We start from the raw sequence: 25,505 nt of genomic DNA, 5'->3' as shown, positions 1-25,505 counted from the left end.
CATCACACCACAATGCAGCACTATACGCTACAAAGCGCGCATATGCATCATTTTATATAGATCACTTGGGTATGTGATCAATCTAAAAGTGCAGGTTACAAACTGTGGACCTACCTAGCACAAGTTATCCTCACCTCCTAAGGCAATGACACAGTAGTATATCTCATGAGTTTCCTGTCAAAGTGCTTGTGTTCTGTTTATCCACAATTAAATACGTCACTCCCGTGATCAACATATACACATATCTACAAATATTACATGTTTTTTTAATACACTTTTATACTGTACATTTGCAAGGTAGGCACTGTTCAAAGAAGATGAAGACCTTCCATCCACAGGAGACAGGAGTCTTAGGTTTCCTGTCATCAGCATAAAAAAGGGTTACACTAATATTATAGAAAGTAGACTGAAACCACCAGAGATACTAAATGCTGCTAACTTGTCCTAAACTTGGAGAAGCAGAAAAGAGAAATTTACACTTACACTGTGTGTGGATATTGTACTTGCAGACAAAGGTGAGAATCAAAAAGTAAAGTTTTTTTATAACCTGATTGGTAAGAGATTAAGCGTAGTAGCTAAAGTATTGAATACAGGAAGTACTACCGATTCTATAAACTGAAAGATATTCTCCAAGGATTTGAATGAGAAATCCTTGAGAATAAGCATACCCTGGAAAATGTCTCCAAATATGCAGAGCTGCTGAACTACATAGAGTGTATGTAATTCTTGGGAAGAGAAGTAAACAAAAAAAACATTACACCCACATGAGATTTTAGGCTGGCTTTGGCCAAAAAGTTGGTTCAAATGTGTTCACTGAATGCAGCACAGTTTAGGCAGAATCATTTAAAGATTTTCATGAACAATCGGAATTCCAGCATCAGGCATTCTCTCCTATGTACTTACAAAGTAAATAGGAAGTAGAGTAGGAAGTGAGAACAGTGAAGGTTTAGCTGGATTAGGGCCTGTAGTCGATTTATGAGCCGACAAATAACTATTTTGTTGCCCATGAGTGACAGACTACTTAAAAAATAGGCTTCCCCTCTCTCTCCCGTTCTCTCTGAGCAACTTGGCTTGTGAGAAACGAGGATTTTAGTTCCCCTGACAAAGGGTCGGGCAAGGTACACCTCGGAGTAACTTGTCCTGGGGAGACCAATGGCTTTGGCAACAGGATTTAAAGGTCCATATGAGCGACTATTGGTCACTAGAATGGGGGCTCATCTGGCGTCAACCAATAAAGGACAGCTGCTCTTCATTGGTTGATGCCAGATGAGCCCCCTGCCATTGACCAATAGAGTCACTCTTACAGACCTTTAAATCCTGGCGCAATCCTACGGATTTCTGTATTAATCCCTACTAAACTACGGAGGATTTAGCCAGCACCTAATCTAATATATACTGTAGAATAAAAAATATATATATATATATATATATACAGTCGAAGGAATTTTTTTTCTATGGTTTTACATATCAGGACATAATAACAATCATATAACCTCAACCATGTCATGATTTATTTAGCAAAAATGAAGCCAAAATGGAGAAGCCTTGTATGAAAATCTAAGGATATCTTATGATTCAATAGCTTGTAGAACAAAATTTAGCAGCAATAAGTTGAACTAATCAGTTTCTCTTTGCCTTTATCAGTTTCTTACATCATTATAGAAGACTTTTGACCCACTCTTACTGATGGTTTAACTATCCCTCCACAAAATGGATCCTCCTACCCAACTAATTAGGTGGAGGAGGAAAAAAGAATATTCATGAGTTAGACTCATGACATCGATCCCTTGATCTCTGCGGGAACGCACATCTAGCAGCAGTACGAACTTGGCGGCGGCTCCCACCGATGGAACAAGCAGGGGGCTCAACACACATGCATGCTTTTTCACCAAGCTTTAGCAAATGACCTCACATTTGACTCTAGAATACTTTGGTATGTAGAGGAGTTCATGGCCGACTTAATAACTGTAAGTTTCACAGGTCCTTTGCCTATAAACCAAGCTCAAATCATCATCCCTCCACCAATGTGCTTGACAGTTGGTATGAGGTGTTTGTGCTAATATGCCGTGTTTGTTTTTTGCCAAATGTGGCACTGTGCATTATGGCCAAACATCTCGACTATGGTCTCATCTGTCCAAAAGACATTATTCCAGAAGTCTTGTGGTTTGTACAGATGAAACTTTGCCAACCTAAGCCCTACTGCGATGGTCTTACTGTCAAAGAAGAAGATGCTCTCTCCTGGCAATCCTTCCAAACAAACCATACTTGTTTAGTTTTTCAAATTGTACTTTAACATGCTAACTGAGCCCATTAGAGTATGAGATGTAACTGACATTGGAGTTAATTTGCTGGGACATGCACTCCTGGGAAAATATCAATTGTCTTGAATGTTTTCTACTTTTGAATAATCTTTCACATTGTAGAACGATAGACTTGTTGTTCATAAATAGTCTTATAACCCTTGCCTTGATTGGGTTATCAATTGCTTCTCTAAGCTTCTTTCCTGCTTGGCATTATTTTAATACACACCTCATAGAGGTGGTCGCACCTGCTGATGATCAATGAATCAAGAGCATTTGATTAACAGCACATGTCTGCTGCTTAGCAGTAAAGGTATACTAAGTTTTTCACACAAGGCTTCTCCATTTTGGCTGCATTTTTGTTGAATAAATGATGATACAGTATAATATGTCATGTGTTTATCTGAGGTTGGATATACCTAATTTTTAGACCTGCTACGACTATGTACAGTATCTCTCAAAACTGAGTACACCCCTCACATTTTTGTAAATATTTTATTATATCTTTTCATGTGACAACACTGAAGAAATGATACTCTGCTACAATATAAAGTAGTGAGGGTACAAGCTGTATAACAGTGTAAATTTGCTGTCCCCTCAAAATAACTCAACATGCAGCCATTAATGTCTAAACCTTGACAAAAAAAGTGAGTACACCCCTAAGTGGAAATGTCCAAATTTGGCCCAAAGTGTCAATATTTTGTGTGGTTACCATTATTTTCCAGCACTGCCCTAACCCTCTTGAGCATGGAGTTCACCAAAGCTTCACAGGTTGCCACTGGAGTCCTCTTCCACTCCTCCATGACGACATCACGGAGCTGGTGGGTGTCAGAGACCTTGCGCTCCTCCACCTGTCTTTTAAGGCAACATGATACAGATTGCATATTAATTGTTTAGGGTATTTTGGGTCAAGAATCACAGTTAGGTGTATGCTTTTAAAAAGCTTAATAATTAATCTAATACATGCACTGTGCAGCCTTTGCTACATGGAGAATCACACTTTTGTAGTTATATATTATCATAAAGGACAATATAGCAATCACTATATATTTTGTTATATTTTAAACCCTGAACAGATTTTTGTGTACTATTTAGACAATACTGAGTTTTCATTTCCAGGTGCTTGATGACTCTATCCCTAAATGCATTGTTTTAATCTCAAAATAGTCACTTGTCTTTGATGGGGCTGGTTGGTGAGATGTTCAATGTAATTGCATTTCAACATTAATTTTCTCCTGCTCTGTTGCTGTCTGACACCTACATGCAAATAAAGAAACAATACGACACGGTTTGTGGAAGAAAGCATGTGCTCATGATAAAATACATTTAATTACAAGGGGATTTATAAATATATATATGCACACAACTTCCTCAAGAAAACTCCCCTGGATGCATTCTCCCCCCACTACGGTTGCCCTTTCATTTCCCTCAGTTTATAAGCAGCATCCATTATTTATTTAGCTACATTCTTAACTTATACATTATTTGCAATGAAATATGTCCAAGAAACTGTGGATGCAAGTCTTGATGATGGCACCATCCTGATTTATATTAGATTTAATCTTGTCATCATTCACTTTTTGTTTTCCCTAAAGTTTTTACTCACTAATATGCAAATATTTCAAATGTGTCCTTAGTTAAAGATATAAAATTCTGCCCTTATCTCTTTTTAATATTTCACCATAAGCTGATTAAGACAGTGTATGGATAGCTATACAGTATAATTAACTGCAATTTATTATGGCTTGTAATACACACACATCCAGATCTGCTTTTATAGCACTATTCCACATGGCTTATAAAACATGACCTACATTTTCTGCTTAAATGAACAATATACACTGTTGGTATTTTCGTATATCACCTGCATCGCATACATAAAAATATTTTCTTTATATCAAGAATGGCAAAATTCCCTATTATCATAAAGCCTGTAAGCTTCATGCAGATGTGTCTGCATACACCACATCTTACATCTTCTCCCATTCTGACACATAAATTACCTACATAATGGTGTACAAGTATTTTTTCAAATTATTATGTCAAGGTCAAATATGTCAGCGGCGCCTTCGTATTGAAATACTTATATTTTGGTGCAATTTAAATGATGATGGGGAGAGAGTCTGTGTGTATGTCATAAGCAGATCCAGGGGGCAACAGGGCAATTGCCTTCCCTAAAAACCAGAACATTCCTGAAATATAGTACAGAGTCGGTAGGGTTCAGCGGGTCCCATAATTCAAAGTTACACAGTAGCAACATGGCAGCTCACACTGTATGGGAGCTGTATTAAAGATAAAGTGAGGCTTCATACTGGGTGAGTTACATGAGGGTGTGGTTGGGTATGTTTGTATGTTGGATTGTGTATGTTAGTGTCTGGGTGGGCATGTGTGAGTGGTCTTGGTAGTGTGAGTGCCACTCCCGCAATCAGGTTCTGGATCTGACAGTGGTGTATGTACAGTATGTATGTGTAAGTGTATGGTGTTAAAGTTAGTGTGTCTTACTGTATGACAGTAGAGTGTATGTTAGTGATGTTAGCATGTGTGTGTTACTCTATGGCAGGGGTGTCCAACGTGCGGCCCTCCAGCTGCTGCAGGACTACATTTCCCATACTCCTCAGCCAGCCCCTTAGCTTAAAGAGCATTATGGGAGATGTAGTCTTGCAGCAGCTGGAGGGCCGCAGGTTGGACCCCCCTGCTCTATGGTGTTAGCAAGAGTATATGTAACTGCATGGTGTAAGAGTGTTCATGTGTTAGTGTACAGTGTTAGTGTGTAATAGTGTGTGTCACGGAGCTGGCTATTCTGACCGACTACCTCTGCTTACTTGTGCTCCCTTAGCCTGGGACACCACACTTTCCCCGGTTCCCCAGTCACTAGCCAAGACTCAGTGTAGGGTAAAACCAACCGAAGACTGATTTATTTTAGACACACAGGGCTGGATATATCCCGCAAAACACACATTAACATAATAAAGATACAAACCACCCCCTTAATCTGCCTTCCAGAGACAACAAGGGCAGTAACGGGATTAACAATACAATAGGGGGGGACGGGGACTGATGTATACAACATAATAATGCACCATGAGGTGGAGGGGTCTGATGTTAAATTAAAACCATGGCGGTCACTCCCTGGTTGCAGATCCTGGCTGTCTGACAGAGATAATCCCCTCAACCAGTGATGACATGATATACTGCCGGGGGTAGCCACAGAAGCCTTTACAAACCCAGGGCCCATAGTCAATAGGGAGGAGGCTGGCAGTCAGGCCTCTCCAGTGTTCCCAGTGATGACATGATATACTGCTGGGGGTAGCCACAGAAGTCTTTACAAACCCAGGGCCCATAGTCAATAGGGAGGAGGCTGGCAGTCAGGCCTCTCCAGTGGCCCCAGTGATAGAGGGTTCTGTCACAATGTGTAACTGTTTTTGATGTTGGTGTGAGTGTGTGCATTAGTGCATGGTGTAAGCATGAGTGTTTGTGTTAGGCATTAGCATGAGTATGTGTGGGTGGGTGTTATCTTGATTGGGTGTCAGCATATGTGTCAGAGTGTGTGTGTGTGTATGTGTGTATGATATTAGCATGGGTGTTGCTGTTAGTGTGTCTGTCAGGGTATTATATTTTTGTAGGTGTGTGTCAGTGTATGGCTTTGTGCATGTGTGTGTTTTAGTGAGGGTAACAGCTGCCTTTCTATGGAATTAAAGTAAGACATCAAACTGAGTCAAATCCTTGATTGTCAGTTAGCAATAACTTAGACTTTGATAAATAGTCTCATTAGGGTGAGCAGGTAGGAGATTTTCTGAAGTTTCTAATTGAGACAACATCACCTTTAACAATGTTTTGGTTAAAGCAACGTGGTCTTATAGTCAATTTCAATGTTATTGTCTACTGTCCCAGAGCTGTGGAATCTGTTGACACTCTATTAATAAATGTGATATAATTTAAAATTGCTGCAAGCTAAAAACATAAAGAAACATTGAGCAGTCCAGTTAGAGCACATTTTTTACTTGATCAACTTGAACAATTTGCCTAGTTAAATCAACTGTTCATGCATGTTTAAGATGCTATGCTTTGCATTGAACTAAGCTCAGGTTAGGATTTGGGAATCTACAATTCAATCTTTAGTGAATAGATACAATTAGTAAGCCATTTTGGATGTACTCTAGAAAAGAGGTACCGAAGGACCTAAATGCAGAAAAACAAGACAACAATTCTGTTAACAAGATAACAAGAGACATTTTGTTATCAGAGAAGCCATGGCTGCAATCTATGTCATGCAACACATAGAATGCCTAACATCTTCCTAGTTGAGAAACAACTGATTTTAACACGTTGGAAGTAATTTGTCAATTACTGTAGGTATATAATCACAAATTTAGAATTCATCCTGTCTCTTTTTGTATATTGTGTTTTCTCCTTACAGGGAGGTTGTATGGTTAGATATACCCTAGACGGGTGGTCAACTTCTGCTTGTCTGGCATCATATACAGTAAGCTGCCCTCCTGAGAGTATATAATTGTTAGTAAAATTTGAACACCACTTATATCTCTAGAGCTGGGATAACTTGACTGTTAGCAAATATATCCATCTGTTTCTGTAAGATGTAAAGAGTGATTGATGAATGATCATTTTTTCTTGTTAGTGGTTGCTCGGGTAATGTAAATATGCATTGGCACCAAAGCTGAGAAAAGTAATTCCTTTAACCCCTTAAGGACCAGGCTCATTTTTCGTTTTGTACCCTGTGGGACCGCAGCTGTTTTGACACTTTTGTGGTGCTTGTGTTCAGCTGTAATTTTCTCCTCACCCATTTAGTGAACCCACATAAGTTATATATTGTTTTTTTCAGGACAAGATGGGCTTTCTTCAGATACCATTATTTTGATCGTATCATCTTATTTACTATAAAAAAAATAAAAAAAACATGGTGAAAAATTGAAAAAAAAACACATTTTATGACTTTTATTTGAAAAATCTTTTACTCACCTAAAAAAGCAAGTAAAAAAACTAGCTAAATAGATTCTACTACTTGTCCTGAGTTTAGAGATACCCAATGTTTTTATGTTTTTTTGCTGTTTTTTGTAAGTTATAGGGCAATAAGTACAAGCAGCGTTTTATGATTTCCAAATCTTTTTTAACAAATCTGGTCATTCTGCCTCCATCTCCTCTTTGGAATATCTTTGAAGCCGGTTAACTCAATTTAACCCATTCAAACCATATATTTTTGAAAACTAGACACCCCAGGGTATTCCAAATGCTGTTATTTTAACCCTTTCCATGCACCAATTATAGAACTACACTTTGTCAAACTTTGTAATAGTATTTTTTTTTTATTTTTTTTCACACAAATTGTACTTTAGTTATAGATATACAGGTTCTGGTATATGTCACTGTCAAACAACCTCCCAATATGTGTTCAGGAACATCTCCTGAGTACAGCGATACCCCACATGCATGGGTTTGTCAGATTGTTTGGCTGGTAAAAGGCTACTTTTGGGGCATGCGTAATCCAGGTGGTCATTTGGTCATTCTGCCTCCATCTCCTCTTTGGAATATCTTTGAAGCCGGTTAACTCAATTTAACCCATTCAAACCATATATTTTTGAAAACTAGACACCCCAGGGTATTCCAAATGCTGTTATTTTAACCCTTTCCATGCACCAATTATAGAACTACACTTTGTCAAACTTTGTAATAGTATTTTTTTTTTATTTTTTTTCCACACAAATTGTACTTTAGTTATAGATATACAGGTTCTGGTATATGCCACTGTCAAACAACCCCCCAATATGTGTTCAGGAACATCTCCTGAGTGCAGTGATACCCGACATGCATGGGTTTGTCGGGTTGTTTGAGATTTAAAATGCCACATTTGGGAAGTGCGCTTTTTTTCTCCGTTTTGGTCAGTCTGGACCTATGCCCTATCTTTGAGCTTGGCCACTCCAATTTACCCCATCAGCCATTTTTTTATATATTAGACACCCCTTGGGTATTTGAAGTGCTTTTATTTTAACTCTTTGTTGAGATTTTTGAGAAATTTTAGCACTTGCTCAAAATAATAAACTTTATTTTTTTATTTTATTTTATCTTTTTAATACTTTTTTATATTTTTTTTACACATTTTGCAATGTACTGGATGGTTCATCTAGTGACATCACTGCATAATTATTTTTAAATGTTAGCACATTTTTTTTATTTTTTTTCCATTTTTTATTTTTTTTTTAATATTTTACTAATCACATAGTGATTAGAAAGCTGGGCTCCATTGACTTGCATGGTTGAATGCAGTACCTGTATTCAACCTGCAAGTGGAGCCAGAGTTCTCTAGAGGGTCTGGAGACCGTCTAGCTAACTCTATCATCTTTATTGTTTATTTTCCCGGACCGCCGCCATCTTGCTTGATGGCGAAGATCACCGGCAGCGGCGGCTGTGACCGCTCTCCGGAGCGGTCACAGCCCACCCAGAGGTAAGTGTTTGGTGTCGCTGGATGCCTCCTGATTGAGGCATTCCAGCGACACCATTTAAGTTTAGGAGGCGATCGTCGATCGCCTCCTAAACGCTTTTAAAACGGGCGTCCGCCGCCATACAATGTATGGCGGCTGTTGACGCCCCGGGGAGGGGCCAGACATGGCCCCCGATGCCGATCTCGGCGTTACTGAATGCCTCGACATCGAGGCATTACAGTAACGCCGTTTAAGCGAAGAAAGTGATCGTTGATCACTTTCTAAGCTTATTTTATTTTATGACGGTTCAGGACCGTCAAAGGTCATTTAGCGACCTTCATGTCATGACGGTCCTGAACCGGCAAAGGTCGCAAAGGGGTTAAGACTAGAAATGCTGTTTTTAACAAATTCATTTTCATTTTATTGTTCCCCTTAATTGGCACGGATATGGTATTGCATTAGTAAGTCAACAAGGAAAATAACTGTAATATAAAAAAATATTTGCCCACTCCAAATCAACATTTATGTATAGTGCAGAAATGCAGTATCTCACAAAAAGTGAGTACACCCCTCACATTTTTGGAAATATTTTATTATATCTTTTCATGTGACAACACTGAAGAAATGACACTCTGCTACAATGTAAAGTAGTGAGCGTACAGCCTGTATAACAGTGTAAATTTGCTGTCCCCTCGAATATAACTCAACACACAACTATTAATGTCTAAACATTACCAACGAAAGTGAGTAAACCCCTAAGTGGAAATATACAAATTGGGCCCAATTAGCCATTTCCCCCCTCGGTGTCATGTCATAAAAAAGTGCTTTTTTTTTATATGTATACATTATCTACTACAATAGCATTTAAAATGCACTTGTTTTTAATAAAAGATTGTTGTGCAATATGGGCATTGTTTACTATGTGACAAACTCCAAAATCCTGTTAAAGACGGGTTTTTAATGGCATTGAACTAAATCAGCCAATTTTTCCTCTACACTCCGAATCAGCAGTTCCTCACAGTATGGGAATGTTGAGACTTTGTGTTTTGCTGGCAACTGTGATGTTTCTCTGTAAATGCAAAAAAGAGAATGGCATGAAATTTGCATGTTATGTTAATGGAACATCTGTGGACAAGGCAGCTGTGCCTATTCCAATCTGCCACCAGAATAACTAAAGACTTGCAATATAAAGAGTTCATGTTTTGAAGATCAATTTACCATGAATCAGTTCATTGAATTCGGATGATTATGAAACTGTGGTTAGTTGCTCAGAAAAAAAATATTTCATAAGTTCACATTAACAAAACATAGAGTTGACACATAAAAGAGAAGTTTATGAGGGTTTCTATGCAGTTTGTTCATTGTAAGCAAAAAAAAAAAAAAACAGGTATTAATTGTCATATGGAGGATGATTTTTAACTTAACTGTTTTATGGCTATACAAAAAACACTAAAATTTAGAGAGACATGAAGAATATGACTATAAATATAAACCTACAGTTGTGTGAAAAAGACCCCTTTTAATTCTAAAGTTTTATATGTCAGTACAGAATAATAATCATCTGTTCCTTAGCAGGTCTAAAAATTAGGCATATGCAACCTCAGAATAACATCAACACATGACATATTACACAGTGCCATGATTTATTTAATAAAAATAAAGCCAAAATGAAGAGGCCATATGTAAAACACTAAGTACACCTTTACTGCTTCCATTGGAATTAAGATGCTGAGTAGCAGACAGGTTCTGCTAATCAAATGCTCTTCTTTAATTGATCATCAGCAAGTGTGACCACCTCTATAAAAGCCGAGGTTTTAGCATTTGCTGGTCTGGAGCATTCAGGTATGTGTTAACACAATGCAAAGGAGGAAAGACATCAGCAATGATCTTAGAGAAACAATTGTTGCTGTAGTCTGGGAAAGGTAATAAGACCATTTCCAAACAATTTCAAGTCCATTATTCTACAGCGAGAAATATTATTCAAAAGTGGAAAACATTCAAGACAGCTGCCAATATTCCAATGAGTGGACACTCCAGCAAATTCATTCCAAGGATAGTGTAGTGCAATGCTCAGAGAAATTGCAACAAAAAAGAGTTACTTCTCAGACTCTACAGATACAGACCTCAGCATGTTAAGTGATAAAGTTCATGACACATCTAATGAACATTGTACTCATCGATTTGACCAGTAACTCCTGTATATCATAGTATTCTGGAGTCAAATGTGAGGCCCTTTGTCCAACTGCTTTAAAGCTTGGCTGAAATTGGGACAATGATCCCAAGCAGACCAGCAAATCTATAATAGAATGTATTGTTCATTAATTATATTTAAGCATTCTAACAAAATATAATTTTCCAACTGTACATAAGAATAACATTGTTACAGGTTCTTGCATATGTTTTAAGGATGTAATTTATTCTTCTAGAATAAATACAATATTACTGTTACATTTCTCCTGTTTTGTGATCAAACACTGATTCTGGAAAAAAACTTACACAGACAATACAAGCCTTCCATCATAGTACATTAGAAGTCCAGAAGCAGCCAGCCAATTGACCCTTGGATAACTTACAAGCTGTCTATTGTTTAAGGCGTGCATACAATCACATTTCTTGCTTGAGAGTTGTCATTTTTTCCAACTTGCAAGCACTTGTCTGTGCTCAATTAAACCTGGTTGTTCTTTGGCTTCTTACTTACATAAGTTCGGGGGATGTAATTGTAACAAGACACAGTCCTGTTTATACATGGTCACTGTTCTTATACCCTTCTTTTATTTTCTCTATTTTGTTTGGGTATTAATGTGTTTGCATGCATAGTTACTGTGTATTCTTATAATTGGTTATAATTATGCCCCCCACCCAAGCACCGTTCCCCATAGTCCCGTGAGTTCCCCTTGATGTCTATGTGACCACCTGCTAGTAGGCACTTTTCTGATTGGTCTCAATATATCACCTGTCCAGATTTGAACATATTGGCAAATTTCAAGGGATGTTCACCCGTCACCTTCGATGACCCATTGGCTATAGATAATGATAACCAAACTGATTTATGCCTTGCTTACTTGTCCATGATCACTTTGTCTTTTGTTCATAAAAACACATTGCTTTCGCCCAATAAACTTTAGTAATTTTTACATCTGATTCAGTGTCATGTCGTTACTCTGGTGGTTGTTCGGGATAAATATGAGTCTTCTTCATTAGGAGATTAACATGTAAAGTATGCATGTGAGCTACTGGATAGCAGAGAACTGTGCAACATAGGAGCACTGTGTTGCTCCTACCTAAGTCAAGAGTCCATCTCTTTCAATATCTGGTGATTAAGTAAAATTACTACAATATTAACTTTTACTTACTATATCTCAATATTTCTTTTCCATATGATGAGAACTAAATTAATTGAAGATTTGCTAATACATCATACTAAGGAAGTCCCTTAAAGGGAAAGTACCCTCCTTTCATTGTATGTGGAACACCTGGGTTGTTTGCAATCTGTGTAATTAATTGATCTAAGCACAACATGAGATGTGTTTGCAGCACCTGGAAAACATTATTATAAGTGGGGTCAGTACATCACTAGGGGTGTTAATCACAACCAGAAAGTTAAAATATATGTTTGGATAAGAAGCTATCCCTATGGAACTGACTGAGAATAAATATATGTAAGTTGTATGGGTTATTTCTTATGATGCAGTCTATGTGTTGAAAATGGTTTGTCATGTGGAGGGTGTTTACTTTAGTTCTCTACAATGTGTTTTGTGAATTTTAAACAAAATTTTTTATAGTCTAAAATATATGTGCAAATGTGTGTATCATTTAAAGTTATAGTCTTTGCAAATCATTGAAATTCTTAGTACGTTATTTTCTATTAATTTTAAAGTTTTTTTTGTATTAAATGATAAATCAGCATTTGTTTTTAGCCATAAAAAGGGCCATCAAGAGCAACAGGAATTTTACCTATCCACTATTAAATGAAAAATTTGAAGAAACACATTTTGGCATCAAAGTTATTCATTTTATATATTTTAATAACTGTACTGGCTAATAGCTCTAAGGTGTTTATCCATAGTTATTTTCATAGCCTCTTATTTAGCAATAAGTTGGAAGCATAAATGCATAAACCAATGGCACAATACTTTTTCATTAGTAAAATTAAGTCACCATTTTTAAGTCTTCTGCCAAGAATCACACATGTTGACCATACAAAATAAACACTTGTTGGTAGCCTGTGAATGCTTCATGCTAATCTAGGCAGAGATTTTCCATATGTAGCCAAGTAGCCTGACTTTATGATGTGGAATTTAGAAATACAGAAATGTATACTCCGATCAACCATACCATTATGATCACCGACAGGTAACACTAGTAATCTTATTATCATGGCACCTGTCAGTGGGTAGGATATATAAGGCAGCAAGTGAACATTTCGTCCTCAAAGTTGATGTGTTAGAAGCAGGAAAAATGGGCAAGCATAAGGATCTGAACGACTTTGACATGGGCAAAATTGTGATTGCTAGATGAATGGGTCAGAGTTTCTACAAAACTGCAGCTCTTGTGGGGTGTTCTTGGTCTGTAGAGGTCAGTACCTATCAGAAGTGGTCCAAGGAAGGAAAATCAGTGAACTGGCGACAGGGTTAAGGCTTATTGATGCACATGGTGGGGCCATGAATAGCAGAATAGCTACTGTAGCTCAAATTGCTGAAAAAGTTAATGCTGGTTCTGACAGAAAGGTGTCAGAACACACAGTGTATAGCAGTTTGTTGCGTATGGGGCTGCATAGTCACAGACCAGTCAGGGGCGCCAATGCTGACGCCAGTCCACTGCCAAAAGTGCCTACAATGGGCGCATGAGCATAAAGCACAGAGATATGAAAGAAAGTGGCCTGGTCTGATGAATCATGTTTTCTTTTACATCATGTGGATGGCCAGGTGCCTGTGCTTTGCTTACCTGGAGAACACATGGCACCAGAATGCATCACAACTTACAGGACTTAAGTGATCTGCTGCTAACAACTTGATGTCAGACATCACAGCATAACTTCAGAGGTCTAGTGGAGTCCATGGCTCGACGTGTCAGAGCTGTTTTAGCAGCAAACGGGGGACCCACACAATATTAGGCAGGTGGTGATAATATTATAGCTGATCTGTGTATATCATAAACATAAGTAGCTTTTTACCATTTATGGTAGCCTCACATGTTCTAAGATTATGACTAAGCAGGCAGGGTTTAGTTAAAGTATTTCTTTTTTGCCCAGATGTGCAAAATCATGCGTTTGCAGCTATTTTTAGTTTGGAAAATAATTAGCAAACCACTTAAAAATACTGTAGTCTACTCAGTAGTTTCAGATACTTTATCCAGTAGCAGCATGATGCAAAACACCAATATGGAAAAAGGATTTTGCTAGTATCACTAAAAATCAATTTGGAAACAGAGCACCTTGTCTCCAAACACTGTCAGAGATTAAAGAATGATGAGTTAAGAGCTTGTGAAAGCAAAACCCAATGGGCACACATTCAAATAATAATCAATTGCCTGTCTGTTCTTGCTTGCGTGAATGGCCCTGGTTTTGGTCTGACTCAAGGTCTTTATTGCACAGTAGATCATAGCAGTAAAAGGCTATAATTATACCATCCTTGGATCCTTCTTTCAGAACAGTATTTTAATATTTAGAAGTACATGAGCTTCAGTTATGTAATTGCTACCATCCTGTGGTAATAAAATTCATATATAACATTAGCAAATAAAAGGCTAATAAATCTAAAACATTTATGAAACGCTATAGAATGTTTCTTTAAATAAAAATTGTCTTTTTTATGTACCTATATTAAAAGTCTGATCTTTTCAGATTTTTCTTAAAAGGTTTAACAACACAGTAAACAATTAGTTTGATTTTCAGTGGCCATTTGCGTCACATGATTTATGACATTTACATAATACTATACCTTGTGACCTAAGAGGAAGGAAACTGCCAGTTTATGCCATTCTGTAGGTGTCTGTGCCCATCGGAGTTCATAAGGGAAGGGTGAAATTACCAGGTTTCCATTATTTTAGTGCAGGGAAATGGATACCTGATATTTATAATCTACGATAGGGACATTATTACTTTTTTAACATATCTTAACTGTATGCAGATAATAATTTTTGTACCAAGTACATGCAATAGGAGCGACCAATAGTGCCTTTGACAAGGTTGATTTTACATTTCCATAACGCAACATTGTATGATCCTTGCTTACTAAACAAACAACAATAGGTCCCAGCCATACCAGACTGTAAATGGGAATGGACCTGGCTCCTACGCTGACTGTTTGGCTTCTTCTCTACTCCTCACTCTAAATACCTTCCTTCCTCTGTCTTCTGTGTACATTGCTTCTGCCCTTATGCATTTCAAATTTCTCTCACTGTACAATATATTCCCCTATATTAAATACTATGTGCTTGGTGCAGAACTCTTAGTAAACTCTGGAATTTTACTTTGGGTGATAAATGATTCATTAGGTATATTTGCGCAATCATACACTGTCATATTAGAGAGACATTTTCACTTGCTTGCCCTCTTAAACAAAATTCCTCCAATACTGTGATACTGGCTGGCCAATTCAAGTAAGGAACTTAGCTGGTGCCAGAAATATTCTCCCTTCTTAATATTCAAAATCCCGAATTTAGAGATTCTTAAGCTGTTTTGCTCTCAAAACAAGTAACAACACTGAATTTAAAAAAGGAGGTTATATTCTGTTTTATGAACATAATCAGTCAGTATTTCTTGAATAAGGTAGCTGAACAATTTTTGTGATCCTCAACACTGTTTTACATTGCCGGGCCCTTATATTGCTATGCCTTATACATTTTTCTGTTATGTCAATTTCCATTTAGCAATTACCTTATTTGGATGTATGTGATTGTTCATACACAGAGAACATTCCAAACCTTTATCTCTTTAACCATATACATTTTTGGTTTTGTTTTTCATCTATTTGTTTTCATGTCTAGCCTTTTGGTTCGGACAAAACTCTGTCACTCTCACTCACTCTGTCGCTCTCACTTATTCTCACTCATGTTCTCCTTTAATGTTTCTCTACCTTCTCCGCCACTGTGTCCTCTTCTCCTTTTCCGCTTTTATTCTTGTCTTTTCTTGCAATATTTGATATCTTCCTCTGAAGTGATCAAGCCCTATTTTTATTTTTTTTGCAGCACCCTTACTCTTATAGTGTCCACAATATATCCTGTCTGTTGGTGTTAGACAGGCTTAAACTTAGCATTCTGCCAATGTTCCCAGAAAATGTGGTTAAGCTTCAAAGTAAATAAGCCCAAGGAGAAAAAAACACAGATAAAAGTAGCCAAACCCTGGGAAAATAAACCCAACTACAGGTGAGCTGAGAGTAAATTCTTCAATGCTAAAAGATAGCTTTTATTGACCACTTAAGGACTGAGCTGTTTTTTATTTTTGTACCCTTCGTGATAATGGCTGTTTTAAAATTTTCTGTGGCGCTCATGTTTAGCTGCAATTTTCTTCTCATTTACTGTACCCATACAAGTTATATATTGGGGGGTTTTCAGGACAGAAGGGCTTTCTTTAAATTCCATTATTATGATCTTATCAGTGGCATAACTACAGGGGTACCTGTGACCCTTCTTCCTGTCTCCTCATTCTAGTTCAATTTTTTTTAGAAAGGGCTCTTCTCACGTAGACCACACTGATCCAGGCCAGAAGGGCCCTTTCTAAACTACTTGTAACTGGCATGGGGAGACAGGAGCTTATTGTGGGTCACATGACATCACATGACATGACTCTGCGCTGAAACCGGATAGCAAGCTGCAGAAGCAGTGAGAGGTAAGCCAGGCGGGAGGTGGGATGTATGTACATGTGTTTATATATATATATATATATATATGTATATAAACATGGATGTGTAATTGTGTGTGTGTGTTTGATAATGAATGTGTACTTGTCTGTGTGCATGAGCATGGGTGTGTACTTGTGTGTGTGTGTGTGTGTGTGTGTGAGCATGGGTGTGTACTTCTGTGTGTGAGCATGGATGTGTTCTTTTGTGTGTGTGAGCATGGATGTGTACTTTTGTGTGAGCATGCATGTGTACTTGTGCGTGTGTAAGTGGGGTGTGAAGGAGTGTGTGTTAGTGAGTATATGTTTGAAAACTAGACACCCCAGGTTATTTCAAATACTAGTATTTCAACCCTTTCCATGCAGTAATCTTACCACAAGCCTTTGTCAAAATTTGCAGTGGTATTTTTTGTGTATTTTTTCACACACATTGTACTTCAGGTATGAATTTACAGCTCCATGTATATGTCACTGTCAAACAACACCCCAATATGTTTTCAGTAACACCTATTGAGTACAGCGATACGATGGGTTTCTTGAGTTGTTTTGGGGGTAAAAGGACACATTTGGGAGGTATGCATTTTTGGGGGGAATTTCGACATCTGTGTAACTACGAGGTACTTACCTGCCGTCCGCCCGGACCTCCATCCCTCTGAAGTCCCTCGACGCCAGCAGCTGCCGCCTGGAATCCACGACGCTGACTGCATGGTCTCTGGCTCTGGCAGGCTTGCGCGCGCCCCCGTGCGGCCAATTTCAGCTGTACGGAATTGCGATTGTGATAGTGCCTTGTGCATTTTATCTGTGCTTTATTAAACGCTTAAGATTTTGGCTTGACCTTTGGCTTGTATTGACGTTCCTGTCTGTCTCCTGCGTCTGACTCGGCTTGCTATTTCGACTAGCCTGTTATCTCATATCCCTGACTTCGTCTCCGTGTATCGACTACGTCTTCAGTACAGTATTGCTACCAAGTTCCTGCTTCGCTGGTCCCCTAGCCGTGACAATCTGGTCAGTCTGTGCCCGTGTCCTATTTGGGACATCTTTGAACCTGGCTAATTCGATATACCGCATTAAATCATAGATTTTTTTAAAAACCCCATGAATTTAAAATGCTAATATTTTAACTCTGAAAGTAAAAATCTGAGGGGTTCTGTGGACCTCAAGCTACTAGAATGAAATATTAGTATGTACTACTGCTGTAGGAACAGCACAAGATTCTCCAAAAATAACAAACAGTGCCTTGCATAGAAAAAAACTAATAGTTGTATTACTCAGCTACCCTAAAATATGAAATAATCTAACTTAACCACTTGAAACACTGACACACTCCCCTTCCCATCTCTCCTGTCAGTATCGTTCTGCACCTTTACAGAGAGGTCAGAGGAGACCAGACAGAGACTTGAGAAGGTGAGTGAGCAGGTCGGGGTAGATACAAGGCAAGGGATAAGGCAGGTGCACAGACAAGGTAAGGAGGGCAGAGATGGCTGTGGGGAATGAGTATGGGATGCCATGATTATAAACTCAGATTGGAAAATATTTGTATTAATTATTAATAAAATAGTAGTGTCTAAATCCATGCAACATATATCAGTAGTTACATTTAATCTTAAAAGGTAACTGTGACTACAATATTCTTTTGAACACAAATCACAAAATAACCTGACATTCAATCTAACCACAGACTAAAATACTCCTGAACCTAATTCTAAGGCTAAAGTATTATTGTTCGAAAACAAAATGCATCCGCTCTTGCAATGTTTAAATTAGATTAATTAGGTAATTAGATTAGGCACTGTGTTTCTTGCCCTATTTTAGTGCTTTTACAGTTAAATGAGCTTACCATCATATTTAAACCTATGTATCATTAAAGATCATCTTGAGAAACTCCTATTTTATTCTCCATTTGAACATATTCTAATCTAAAGCAAACATGCCCCTTTTCATGTAGAAAAAGGCCAGACTTCAATAAATGCTCCATCTAATATCATTGCTCTGTGTGTTTTTAGTTTACAAAGATACTTCTGCGCCATCTAGCTGTTCTCACTGCTGACTTGCTCCGTTATGTGACATATATGGCCTTTTCTGGGAACCCTGCTGACATTCATCATGTTGCTGCACACAACAATTACTTTTTCCATGTACATGTGCAGTATTTCAGCTTCCCATCATGAACATTAAGAACAATCTTATCGCATGCTACCAGGCTTTCTACTGCTTTAACATTTTAAAATACAAATTGTAAGGTTCCTGTCCGATTTTAAGGACATACATAATTTAGAGATAATGAAATAATTATCTACCTCTCATATATGTAAATATAAGTATAAATATATATATATATTATTTTTGAAAGAAAATCATATTTTTTCCATTACAATAACATTAAATGGATCTTAACTGCATTGTTTATGATGTAAATGACTATTGTAGCTGGGAACAGCTGATTTTTAATGAAATTCATTATTACATATACGATTCTGTATGTTATCATGTTTGCTTATCTACTTTGCTCATCCATACAAATTATCATACATGGTCATATTCATTTACACTCTACACTTGCTTGGAAGGTGGTTTCATTTTTGGCAGAGGTATTTAGTTTCAACGGAGATAAAGGCACATTCTCCTCATTCAGTTATAACTAAGTAAATGTGTAAAACTATACTAAAAAAATGTAAAATAAATAATTTATTAAAGTGCATTTAAAAAAAAATGTTTTAATTATTATCTGCATGTTTTCTATTAGAGAGTCCTATTAGTCTTGGTCATTCACTGGCAAAGCCAAGATGTTTTTTCAGATAACTTTATTCTGTCTTTTAAAAACCATAAAGTTTTATACAGCCTTTGAGACTATAATGAAAAAGTAATTGGTAATATGACCTTTAGTCAACTGAGTTAGCATAAAATGTGTTAATAGATGTAAATTCTTTTTAAAACCAATTTAATGAGTAGATTTCAATACATTTATTTCCCTTTCAACCAGAAATGCTAGTGACTTTATCTGCAGATTCTTAATTAACTGGACCTGCTGCTCTTATGTCTCGTGGGATAAACAATGTTATATTATGTACAACAAACCATCTGTGACAATGGAATTTAGAATGAAGGGACACACGATAGGCTCTTCCAAATTACATTAAGTGTGGTAACATATTAAATAATCCTTTAAACTTTGAAATCCAAATATACTGTAAATCTAAAAGACAAAAGCACTATAAGCCCAGAAAATAAATAGAGATGGACAATTTATTTGGCTAAGAATACTATTTGAGGACATACTTTTTCAATAATCAACAACACAGTAAATAATGTCTGTAGCATAATCTGTATTGTTCATTATGTGGAAAAGATGGAAAATACATCTGGTAAATAAGATAAGGACTAGATTATATTGCCTGTGATCTTTGAGTTGAATGAGGCTTTATGATATCTTCTAGACATTTGTCATTTGTTTGGTTGCTTGAAAATGAATGCAAGCATTCAGAAATTTGACTGAAAATATGACCGACTTTAATTGTGAATTTAAACACCTCACAGAATTTCATTAACAAAAAATGATTTAATCAAATCTAAACTAAATGTTGTAGGAGCTGCAGCATTCCATTAACAGCCAATAGCAGCCATTACAGTGCATTACGTTCACTCCGCCTTTTGGTTCAGCTGACAATTTAGGGGCAGGGTAGTTTTATTTTTATGGAGCCTCCAGTGACAGCCTTAATTGAGTGCATGTAGGCCTGCTAATAGGTTGTAGCATATACAGCTTATAAAACACAGAGAACAGGTAATAAGCAAAAGCAGGACTGCACACCACATAACTGATTTCAAAATAATAATTTTATTTCATATTAAAATGATTTTTTTAGGTCAGTGGCGAACAACTCCAAAAAATTTATGTTAAATATAAATCAGCAAAAATATATTTTTTAGAAAAAAATAGAAAAATCATATACAAAATAAAGGATTGGGATCACGGAAAAAGAATAAATACAAAAAATGAAAATCATTTTGCAATTTATGTGCATGTATAGTTGGTCCTCCAACTATTAGTATAAAGCTACGACTTCTCCTTTAAAAAATAGGAAATGTGTGTCCTTTGAAACAATACAAAATCATAAAAAAAGCATTAATAGCAATAGTCCAAAGAATCAGAATCCTAATTAAAAAAATCATAAATCCATAATATCATTAGACTAGAAAATCACAGTTATAGTTTCCAAGTTCATCAACAAATTTCTTAATGGCAATAGTCAAGAATCAAAAAAATTATTAATATTACAAAATTAATATATGATCATTTAAATATACTGCCTTCTGTTCTGTAATAAATGAAATATTAATAGTACGTGAAAAGAGCCCATAAACCATCAAGACAATAACCACCAAATATTTAATACACATAGACGATTGCTTTAAATGGAAATATCTCACACATTGAAGTTTGTTTTGATGTATTGTGAAGGAAAAACATGAATGCCTTGTGGTGGGCGTCTTTATACATAAAGGATTGATCATTATACCCCCCTGATAGACAGTGCCAACTGGTTTCTTTGAATTATACTGAATATCCGGAAGTGATTGCTTAACGTAGAACAATCATTGCATTGCCTAGGTAACAGTAAATCAGACACTTAAAGGGCTTGTTGAAAATGAAAAAAGATTAGTCTTAGGGTCATCTACATTTCAATGGCTAAAATGAAATAACAATAAGATCCCATGTTAAAAATCTATTCCTACTGAACAAATCTGAAGAGCCATCTATGCTCCAAACTTGGATAAACTTAGAAAAAATATAAAATAATAAATAAATGGTAATAGATAAGTAGTATCTCTAGATTAATATAATATAACCTTGGCAGACCCAAGGCACCAAGATACTGCTTACTGCATATATACTAATCAGCCATAACATTATGATGACCACCTGCCTAATATTGTATAGGTCCCCCTTTGCCACCAAAACAGCCCTGACCCATCAAGGCATGGACTCCACTAGACCTCTGAAGGTGTGCTGTGGTATCTGACAGGTGAAGCATCCATGGATTGGACTTGTTTCTCCAGCACATCCCACAGATGATCGATTGGATAGAGATCAGGAGAATTTGGAGGCCAAGTCAACACGTTGAACTTGTTGTTGTGTTCCATGAACCATTTCTAAACAATTTTTGCTTTGTGGCAGGGTGCATTATCCTGCTAAAAGAGGCCAATGCCATCAGGAAATACCATGTCCATGAAAGGGTATACATGGTCTGCAACAATGTGGTACATGTCAAAGTAACATCCACATGAATGGCAGGACCCAAGGGTTCCTGGCAGAACCTTACCCAAAGAATCACACTGCCTCCGCCAGCTTGCCTTCTTTCCATAGTGCATCCTGGTGTCATTTGCTCTACAGGTAATCGACGCACATGCACCCCGCCATCCACGTGATGTAAAAGAAAACATGATTCATCAGGCCAGGCAATCCTCTTCCATTGCTCCTTGGTCCAGTTCTTATGCTCACGTGCCCATTGTAGGCACTTTCTGCAGTGGACAGTACCTGTATTCAACCTGCAAGTGGAGCCAGAGTTCTCTAGAGGGTCTGTAGACCAGCTAGCGACATTTTTCATCTTTATTATTTTTTTTCCCGGGCCACCGCCATCTTGCTGATGGTGAAAGTCACAGTCCATCCAGAGGTAAGTGTTTGGTGTCGCTGGATGCCTCCTGATTTAAGTTTAGGAGGTGATCGTTGATCGCCTCCTAAACGCTTTTAAAACGGGCGTCCGCCGCCATACAATGTATGGCGGATGTTGACGCCCCGGTGAGGTCGAGGCATTACAGCAACGTCGTTTGGGTGAAAAAATCGAACACAGATCGATTTTTTTCACCCATTTTAACAAATGACGGTCCTGGCACGTCATTTGTCGTAAACGACTTGTTTTTCCGCAACGTTCCCAGACCGGTAATTGTCATCAAGGGGTTAAGGACTATGTGAAGGATAACCTCGCCAGGGGATTTATCCGTCCTTCCACATCCCCGGCGGGTGCTGGCATATTTTTCGTACACAAGAAAGATTTACGTCCGTGTGTTGATTACCATGAACTTAACAATATCACTGTAAAAAATCGCTATCCTCTACCACTCATACCGGAGTTACTTGAGCATGCTCGTAGGGCTAAAATCTTCACCAAGATCGACCTACGGGGTGCCTACAACCTAGTGAGGATTCGTGAGGGGGATGAGTGGAAAACTGCGTTCAGGTGTCGCTATGGCCACTTTGAATACCGAGTGATGCCCTTTGGACTTTGTAACGCTCCAGCCACGTTTCAGCATTTTGTTAACCATATTTTTCGTGACATCCTGGACCACTTCGTTATCATATACCTAGACGACATTCTCATCTTCTCTGCCACCCTGGAACTTCACAGAGAGCATGTACGTCAAGTACTTACCAGATTGAGAACTCATGGTCTATATGCTAAATTAGAAAAGTGTGTGTTCGAAGTGCAAAGCGTGGACTTTTTGGGCTACATCCTTTCACCAACCAGCATCCAAATGGACCCCAAGAAAGTTGAGGCCATCCTCCATTGGCCACCACCTACGGATTGAAAGGAGCGCAACGATTTATTGGGTTCGCTAATTATTACCGAAAGTTCATTAGAGATTTTTCCAAACACATACAACCTATCACAGCTTTGACCTCCAAGACCACTCCATTCATCTGGTCAAAGGCCGCTCAACAAGCATTCGACTTTCTTAAAACCAAGTTTGTCTCCGCTCCAATTCTTCAAATGCCTAACCCTCAAGTTCCTTTCATTCTTGAGGTTGACGCCTCTGACTCTGCCGTAGGAGCTGTTTTATCCCAAAGACAGGCCACAGATGAACAATTACATCCCGTGGCCTATTTCTCACGTACTCTGTCCCCAGCCGAGAGGAATTATTGCGTTCGGGAACAATTAGCCATAAAACTGGTCCTTGAAGAATGGAGATATCTCCTGGATTGACTGTTTACACTGATCATAAAAACCTTGAATATCTACGGTCAGCTAAGCGGTTACAACCTCGCCTGGCTAGATGGGCTCTGTTTTTTATTCGTTTCCAATTACACATCACCTATCGGCCTGGTTCACGTAACATAAAAGCTGATTCTTTTTCTCGTATGTTTGAAGCACCCATGAAAGATCCCGCACAACAGGATACAGTATTACCACCCACTCATTTCATTTCTCTTACACACAGCCTTTGGAACTCCGTACGTGAACACTCAGGGGTTAACAACTCAGAGACATCCACACTACAAAGACGCCAAGGATTATACTACCACCAGGGTCACATCTATGTTCCCCCTGAGGCCCGTTTACAAATACTACAGGTTCATCATGACTCGCCTCTTGCCGGTCACGGGGGCATTCATCAGACCATAGACTTAATCACCGGAGAGCAGCCCCATCCTATCAACCTGGAGACAAGGTTTGGCTCTCCACAAGACATCTTAAGTTGACTTGTCCTACGCAGAAGTTGGGTCCCAAGTTCATTGGTCCATTTACTATTGTGCGACTTATCTCCTCCTCAGCAGTAGAGTTACAATGGAGTAACTCTACTCCAAAAGACCGTCATCTTTGTCCATTCACCCAGTTTTTCATGTGTCCTTAGTTAAACCTTGGGTCATGAACCCATTTCCCGGTAGACACGCTAGTCCTCCTCCTCCGGTCATCGTCAACGATTCCCCTGAATACGAGGTTAAGGAGATCCTGGATTCACGTTTCTTTCGCAACCATCTGCAATACTTAATTCGTATGGAAAGGCTATGATCCTAACGAGGACTCTTGGGAACCTGCCAATACGGTTCATGCGCCTGGTCTGGTTTCTTCCTTTCACCGTCGGCATCCCGATCGCCCTGGTCCTCGTAAAGGCCGGAGGCCTTCCGTTAGGGGGGGAACTGTCGGGGTCCGGCGACCCAACACGGTACCCGGCAGGGTCCGGTGACACGACGCGGCACCTTACCTGGACACCCGCTACCCACGGGCATCGGATCCAGTGCGTCTTCTGCTGGCTTCCCCGTCCGGCCGGCTTCTGCTAGGTGCCCTGTCCTAACGTTATTGTTCCCCGAACACTATTCGCAGGAACTCGCCGCTGTAGCCTCCCACTCGGGGGCGGAGCTTCCCTCGAGCGGCAAGTTTAAAACCAAGCACTGAGCTTTGCTCAGTGCTCAGTTATTGTGCTTACCTGCTACATCCTGAGTGCGTCTTCCTAGTGATTTACCGTGTACCTACCTGGCTTTCCTCTGACCACGCTCCTGCCTGACCCTTATCTACTAAACGGCTCGTTATTTTTCTGGTTACCTACCTGGCTCTCCTTTGACTACGATTCTGCCTGACCCTTCTGTACCTCGTTGCCTGCTCGTGTACCATACCTCGGCTCATGTCCTGATTGTGATTCTGCCTGACCCTTCTGTACCTCGCTGTCCGCTCGTGTACCATACTGTGGCTTATCCTGACTCCGTCTGGGCCTTGTCTACTAAGCACCTCTGCCTGCATATTGAGCTCCGTTTCCCTATAGACTTTTCCTTCCCGGTTATTGTTCCTGACACCAGGGCTCATTTGGTGCTCTTATCAGCCTAATTGCTCCTTTTTTATATTTAAAATTGTTTTATTAATATAAAAAAACTATTAACAATACCCTGACTGTCAATTTAGTTTGGTTCATTTAAGTAAGCAGATTTTAAAATGAAGTTTAGGCCCAGATTTTTTCTTTAATAGCATACTATTCCTTATTGACTTTGTCATCTCACATGTAGTGCATTGTTTACTTTATCTTATATTTCACATCAGAGGGAATGTATAAACAACTCTGTTGTTGCTTAAGTATTTTCAATAAATTGACAAAAGAGTCACTACCTGAAATAGACAGAGACATATGCGGTATGAGTGGGACAGATTGGATATCAATGTCAATTGCATA

The sequence above is a fragment of the Sceloporus occidentalis genome, unplaced genomic scaffold (genome assembly GCF_023333645.1).
Source record: "Sceloporus occidentalis isolate IW3139 unplaced genomic scaffold, rSceOcc1.0.p SCAF_36, whole genome shotgun sequence".
Taxonomy (NCBI): domain Eukaryota; kingdom Metazoa; phylum Chordata; class Lepidosauria; order Squamata; family Phrynosomatidae; genus Sceloporus; species Sceloporus occidentalis.
Note: the sequence above shows the minus strand (reverse complement) of the source record.